The sequence below is a fragment of the Schistocerca gregaria genome, unplaced genomic scaffold (assembly GCF_023897955.1).
Source record: "Schistocerca gregaria isolate iqSchGreg1 unplaced genomic scaffold, iqSchGreg1.2 ptg000649l, whole genome shotgun sequence".
Lineage (NCBI taxonomy): Eukaryota > Metazoa > Arthropoda > Insecta > Orthoptera > Acrididae > Schistocerca > Schistocerca gregaria.
The window spans coordinates 97501-105000 of NW_026062034.1; the positions used below are offsets into that span (position 1 = coordinate 97501).

The 7500-nt window shown below is 54.2% G+C and overlaps 3 non-coding genes across 3 annotated transcripts in view; all 3 read left to right on the forward strand.

The window, feature by feature from the left end:
• Positions 1–4015: 4015 nt before the first annotated feature.
• Positions 4016–5908, forward strand: LOC126317881 (small subunit ribosomal RNA). Its single transcript, XR_007556990.1, has one exon. It is a non-coding gene; the product is annotated as a small subunit ribosomal RNA (ribosomal RNA).
• Positions 5909–6269: 361 nt separating this feature from the next.
• On the forward strand, positions 6270–6424 carry LOC126317875 (5.8S ribosomal RNA). The gene has a single exon (XR_007556985.1). It is a non-coding gene; the product is annotated as a 5.8S ribosomal RNA (ribosomal RNA).
• A 188-nt stretch (positions 6425–6612) lies between these two features.
• Positions 6613–7500, forward strand: part of LOC126317922 (large subunit ribosomal RNA) — a 4222-nt gene continuing 3334 nt past the window's right edge. The window contains exon 1 of the ribosomal RNA XR_007557027.1: positions 6613–7500. This exon is cut by the window's right edge and continues 3334 nt beyond it. This is a non-coding gene — a ribosomal RNA (large subunit ribosomal RNA).

A 7500-nucleotide genomic window follows, 5' to 3' on the forward strand; every position in this document is an offset into this window, starting at 1 on the left:
ACGCCCGGCGGCAAAGAGTGCTCCTCTGAGGATATAGATGTTCCGTTCCGCCGCATAATGGTGACGGTGACCGCTGCCTGCGGTGGCAACGCTGGGCAGAGTCGATACTCGCTGTGTGGTGGAAGGTAAACATTATGCGGTACATCAGTACTTTCCTAATAGTTCGGTCGTCTCACGGCACTGCTTAGTAAATGATGCAAGGCCACATATAGATGATTTATGCGAATGTCCCTATACGTGCTGTAAGACTGGGCACACAACGTGAATCGCACGTCAGCCAGACACTCGAACATGCACCACTCTCGGCCTGCAACGGAGACACACAATACGTAAACATCTGGAATGCGACAATGTCGAGTGCATCCTCTCTGCGACATTGCACCGTCGACACTATGATAACCAGAGCAGTAGGTCCACCTATAAAAGCACAATACCCCACTCCTCCGACAACTACCATTGCTCAGATAAACCAACACACATCCTACACAGAGGGGCACCAAATATCACCCCCCGCCCTCGTGTTATACCACATGAAAAATTGCAGAAGTGAGAGACACAGACCCGCCAGCCTCTTGCTACAAGCATCGAACCGACGTGACGTATCTGACGGTGACTCAGGCATCCGCGTACTGCCACCACTATCCACCCCCCCCCCCCCTCTCTCTGCCCCCTTCCCACACAATACCAAATGTAACCAACTTTATCGCTTAACCTAACTGTGGCTGTACCACATTATCGCTTAACCTAACTGTGGCTGTACCACATTATCGCTTAACCTAACTGTGGCTGTACCACATTATCGCTTAACCTAACTGTGGCTGTACCACATTATCGCTTAACCTAACTGTGGCTGTACCACATTATCGCTTAACCTAACTGTGGCTGTACCACATTATCGCTTAACCTAACTGTGGCTGTACCACATTATCGCTTAACCTAACTGTGGCTGTACCACATTATCGCTTAACCTAACTGTGGCTGTACCACATTATCGCTTAACCTAACTGTGGCTGTACCACATTATCGCTTAACCTAACTGTGGCTGTACCACATTATCGCTTAACCTAACTGTGGCTGTACCACATTATCGCTTAACCTAACTGTGGCTGTACCACATTATCGCTTAACCTAACTCTGGTTGTACCACATTATCCCTTAACCTAACTCAAGTTGTCCCTTAACCTAACTCAAGTTGTCCCTTAACCTAACTCAAGTTGTCCCTTAACCTAACTCAAGTTGTCCCTTAACCTAACTCAAGTTGTCCCTTAACCTAACTCAAGTTGACCCTTAACCTAACTCAAGTTGTCCCTTAACCTAACTCAAGTTGTCCCTTAACCTAACTCAAGTTGTCCCTTAACCTAACTCAAGTTGTCCCTTAACCTAACTCAAGTTGTCCCTTAACCTAACTCAAGTTGTCCCTTAACCTAACTCAAGTTGTCCCTTAACCTAACTCAAGTTGTCCCTTAACCTAACTCAAGTTGTCCCTTAACCTAACTCAAGTTGTCCCTTAACCTAACTCAAGTTGTCCCTTAACCTAACTCAAGTTGTCCCTTAACCTAACTCAATTTGTCCCTTAACCTAACTCAATTTGTCCCTTAACCTAACTCAATTTGTCCCTTAACCTAACTCAATTTGTCCCTTAACCTAACTCAATTTGTCCCTTAACCTAACTCAATTTGTCCCTTAACCTAACCCACGTTGTCCCTTAACCTAACTCAATTTGTCCCTTAACCTAACTCAATTTGTCCCTTAACCTAACTCAATTTGTCCCTTAACCTAACTCAATTTGTCCCTTAACCTAACCCACGTTGTCCCTTAACCTAACTCAATTTGTCCCTTAACCTAACCCACGTTGTCCCTTAACCTAACCCACGTTGTCCCTTAACCTAACCCACGTTGTCCCTTAACCTAACCCACGTTGTCCCTTAACCTAACCCACGTTGTCCCTTAACCTAACCCACGTTGTCCCTTAACCTAACCCACGTTGTCCCTTAACCTAACCCACGTTGTCCCTTAACCTAACCCACGTTGTCCCTTAACCTAACCCACGTTGTCCCTTAACCTAACCCACGTTGTCCCTTAACCTAACCCACGTTGTCCCTTAACCTAACCCACGTTGTCCCTCAACCTAACCCACGTTGTCCCTTAACCTAACCCACGTTGTCCCTTAACCTAACCCACGTTGTCCCTTTGCCTAACATAGTTCACTGCTCGGAATCTCTGGTGTCGTTGTTATCCTCATGTAGATGTCTTGCGAGTGTTGCTTACTTTCCACATATTCCCGCTATCCACTGTCAATTGTACTGCAATAGGACTATATCGCCGCCCCCCCCCCCCTCTGTCCCCCTCTTTGTGTCTCTGTCCTCTCAAGCTGGTCGGTCTGGCGTTTGAGTGTTAAATGAGCCTCGCAGCTGTTCAGTTGCATTCAGATGTCGACGCCCTCAGTGTACGTCGTGGTATGGTCTGTGTCCATTGTCCGCTGATGTCGTACGCGTAACCCACACGCTGTACCGATCATCGGTCGTTACGTACAGAGTGAAGTAGTGTGATACGTGTGACCGTACGCTGGCTGTGCCCAACGGTGTCGAATCTCAATTTCCATATGTTGTGCTCGATGCTACTTGTCTCGTCTCCCAATAACAGCTAGGTTGCACTGTGGTACGCCGTAGAGGCGTGTGGGAGGAACGTACGAACGCATTGTATGTCACCCTGGGTCGCTGGGGGTGGTGGTGCGGTGAGTCAGGTCAGGTCAGGTCAGGTCAGGTCAGGTCAGCGTGAGCCGTCTGATGTAGTGACGCGTGTATTCCGACTTTGTCGTATTGCCTCACACAAAGTGCTACCCTGGTGGACCGCGTTCCATATCTGGGACATGCCGCAGATGCCGGTTGACAGTGGATCGCGGAAGGGACATCGCATACGTGCGCGGGCCACCTTCCACGTGTTCTCTTCTGCACATGTCGCAGTGTGTATGTGGTCTGATGTAGCGTGTCGTGACACATGACATCCTGGCATGCAAGAATTGTTGAATTCGCAAATGTAGGTGGACATCTACGTTTACTGCCCAAGATACGCAAATGAACTGGAAATCCGTTGTTGAGCGGTTGTTCACGCTGGAGGTGAATCTGTGATGGCGACGATCGGTACAGCTATTAACCGGTTGTTTCAGCGGTACCCGCCACATCCACACACGTGACTAGGTCCATGTGGGTATGAAGCGATACGCGGCGGTGGCTTGGTGGGACTGTTCCCGGCCGGTGAAGGGGGGCCGCCCGGCGTGTTGGCCGCGCGCTGCGTGGGCGCACGCGCAACAGGCGGCTGGTGGGGGGCGCCGAGTGGCAGGAGCGCCAGCCGACGGGCCCGGCAGGCGGTGCAGCTACGCTGCGGCGCACCCTGCACGCGGCGCCTGGCGGCCAAAGTTGGTTCAGCCGAGCCCGGTGCGAAGCGCGGTGGACATCTGCAGTGTGCTGGTCTGATTGAGGACTGTGTGCGTTGAGGATGCGCCGCCGCCTGGCACTCGGCGCCGCGACGCCGTCTGCTGCTCGGTCGCCCCAGCGGTTCTCGCAGGTGGTTTGTATCGCAGTTGTGCGGACGTGTTGGCGCGTGCGCTGTGCTGGGAGAGTTCGCTTCTGCACCCAAGTGGGGCTTTGCCCTTGTGTGGCGCTGGCGTTGGAGCTGCCGGTCACCATAGGTGGCGCGTGTTGTCTCCCGCCGGCAATGCCACGACAGCACGCTCCCGGGCCTCTGTCGGCAGTGGCAAGCTCAGTTGGGAGCAAGGGTGTTCGCACTAAAACCGTCTACTCGCCTAACTCCGGGCGATTGCGCCTCTCTCGAAACCGACCAAGTACCTAGGACGGCGCTGCGCGCCGCCGGGACCTGAGAGGGTTTCGAGGTGTATCGTGCAGGGGAGCTCGGCCTCCTCCTGTTTGCAGAATAATTGAGCGGACGCTTGCGTGTTCGCGCGGGCCCCCGGGACACACTCCCGGGCGGCCGGCTGCTCAGCTCTAGTTGACGCAGCTCCCTGGTTGATCCTGCCAGTAGTCATATGCTTGTCTCAAAGATTAAGCCATGCATGTCTCAGTACAAGCCGCATTAAGGTGAAACCGCGAATGGCTCATTAAATCAGTTATGGTTCCTTAGATCGTACCCACGTTACTTGGATAACTGTGGTAATTCTAGAGCTAATACATGCAAACAGAGTCCCGACCAGAGATGGAAGGGACGCTTTTATTAGATCAAAACCAATCGGATTGGCTTGTCTGGTCCGTTTGCCTTGGTGACTCTGAATAACTTTGGGCTGATCGCACGGTCCTCGTACCGGCGACGCATTTTTCAAATGTCTGCCTTATCAACTGTCGATGGTAGGTTCTGCGCCTACCATGGTTGTAACGGGTAACGGGGAATCAGGGTTCGATTCCGGAGAGGGAGCCTGAGAAACGGCTACCACATCCAAGGAAGGCAGCAGGCGCGCAAATTACCCACTCCCGGCACGGGGAGGTAGTGACGAAAAATAACGATACGGGACTCATCCGAGGCCCCGTAATCGGAATGAGTACACTTTAAATCCTTTAACGAGTATCTATTGGAGGGCAAGTCTGGTGCCAGCAGCCGCGGTAATTCCAGCTCCAATAGCGTATATTAAAGTTGTTGCGGTTAAAAAGCTCGTAGTTGGATTTGTGTCCCACGCTGTTGGTTCACCGCCCGTCGGTGTTTAACTGGCATGTATCGTGGGACGTCCTGCCGGTGGGGCGAGCCGAAGGGGTGCTTTCGCGTCCCGAGGCGGACCCCGTTTAAATCCTACCAGGGTGCTCTTTGTTGAGTGTCTCGGTGGGCCGGCACGTTTACTTTGAACAAATTAGAGTGCTTAAAGCAGGCAAGCCCGCCTGAATACTGTGTGCATGGAATAATGGAATAGGACCTCGGTTCTATTTTGTTGGTTTTCGGAACCCGAGGTAATGATTAATAGGGACAGGCGGGGGCATTCGTATTGCGACGTTAGAGGTGAAATTCTTGGATCGTCGCAAGACGAACAGAAGCGAAAGCATTTGCCAAGTATGTTTTCATTAATCAAGAACGAAAGTTAGAGGTTCGAAGGCGATCAGATACCGCCCTAGTTCTAACCATAAACGATGCCAGCCAGCGATCCGCCGCAGTTCCTCCGATGACTCGGCGGGCAGCCTCCGGGAAACCAAAGCTTTTGGGTTCCGGGGGAAGTATGGTTGCAAAGCTGAAACTTAAAGGAATTGACGGAAGGGCACCACCAGGAGTGGAGCCTGCGGCTTAATTTGACTCAACACGGGAAACCTCACCAGGCCCGGACACCGGAAGGATTGACAGATTGATAGCTCTTTCTTGATTCGGTGGGTGGTGGTGCATGGCCGTTCTTAGTTGGTGGAGCGATTTGTCTGGTTAATTCCGATAACGAACGAGACTCTAGCCTGCTAACTAGTCGCGTGACATCCTTCGTGCTGTCAGCGATTACTTTTCTTCTTAGAGGGACAGGCGGCTTCTAGCCGCACGAGATTGAGCAATAACAGGTCTGTGATGCCCTTAGATGTTCTGGGCCGCACGCGCGCTACACTGAAGGAATCAGCGTGTCTTCCTAGGCCGAAAGGTCGGGGTAACCCGCTGAACCTCCTTCGTGCTAGGGATTGGGGCTTGCAATTGTTCCCCATGAACGAGGAATTCCCAGTAAGCGCGAGTCATAAGCTCGCGTTGATTACGTCCCTGCCCTTTGTACACACCGCCCGTCGCTACTACCGATTGAATGATTTAGTGAGGTCTTCGGACTGGTACGCGGCATCGACTCTGTCGTTGCCGATGCTACCGGAAAGATGACCAAACTTGATCATTTAGAGGAAGTAAAAGTCGTAACAAGGTTTCCGTAGGTGAACCTGCGGAAGGATCATTACCGACTAGACTGCATGTCTTTCGATGTGCGTGTCGTGTCGCGCAACACGCTACCTGTACGGCAGTGGCCGTGCGCCGCGTGCGGAACCACGCGTGCCTCTCAAAACTAGCGGAAGTGTTGTTGTTGTGTGGTACGAGCGCTGAAGCTCTGGAGCGGCTGGCCTGCGGTACCTGGCGCCTGGCGCCGGTTTTGAATGACGTTCGCCCGAGTGCCTGTCCGCTCCGGTGTGGAGCCGTACGACGCCCATCGGCTGTGAGGCCGTTGGACACAAAAAAATAGTGGAACAGGGGCCGTCAGACGCCTCAGTCCCGCAAATGCTACTGTCTTGAAAGAGACAGTGGGAGACTGAAAAGGAAAAGATCACCCAGGACGGTGGATCACTCGGCTCGTGGGTCGATGAAGAACGCAGCAAATTGCGCGTCGACATGTGAACTGCAGGACACATGAACATCGACGTTTCGAACGCACATTGCGGTCCATGGATTCCGTTCCCGGGCCACGTCTGGCTGAGGGTCGGCTACGTATACTGAAGCGCGCGGCGTTTGTCCCGCTTCGGAGACGTGGGAGTGTCGTGGTCGCCTGTGTGGCCGGCCGCGTCTCCTTAAACGTGCGATGCGCGCCCGTCGCCTGGCGGTTCGCATACCGGTACTTTCTCGGTAGCGTGCACAGCCGGCTGGCGGTGTGGCGTGCGACACCTCGTACAACGACCTCAGAGCAGGCGAGACTACCCGCTGAATTTAAGCATATTACTAAGCGGAGGAAAAGAAACTAACAAGGATTCCCCCAGTAGCGGCGAGCGAACAGGGAAGAGTCCAGCACCGAACCCCGCAGGCTGCCGCCTGTCGTGGCATGTGGTGTTTGGGAGGGTCCACTACCCCGACGCCTCGCGCCGAGCCCAAGTCCAACTTGAATGAGGCCACGGCCCGTAGAGGGTGCCAGGCCCGTAGCGGCCGGTGCGAGCGTCGGCGGGACCTCTCCTTCGAGTCGGGTTGCTTGAGAGTGCAGCTCCAAGTGGGTGGTAAACTCCATCTGAGACTAAATATGACCACGAGACCGATAGCGAACAAGTACCGTGAGGGAAAGTTGAAAAGAACTTTGAAGAGAGAGTTCAAAAGTACGTGAAACCGTTCTGGGGTAAACGTGAGAAGTCCGAAAGGTCGAACGGGTGAGATTCACGCCCATCCGGCCACTGGCCCCCGCCCTCGGCAGATGGGGCCGGCCGCCCGCGCGGAGCAATCCGCGGCGGGGTCGTGTCCGGTTGCCTTTCCACTCGCCGCGGGGTGGGGCCGTTCCGGTGTGCGGTGGGCCGCACTTCTCCCCTAGTAGGACGTCGCGACCCGCTGGGTGCCGGCCTACGGCCCGGGTGCGCAGCCTGTCCTTCCGCGGGCCTCGGTTCGCGTCTGTTGGGCAGAGCCCCGGTGTCCTGGCTGGCTGCTCGGCGGTATATCTGGAGGAGTCGATTCGCCCCTTTGGGCGCTCGGGCTCCCGGCAAGCGCGCGCGGTTCTTCCCGGATGACGGACCTACCTGGCCCGGCCCCGGACCCGCGCCGCTGTTGGCTCGGGATGCTCTCGGGCGGAATAATCGCTCCCGT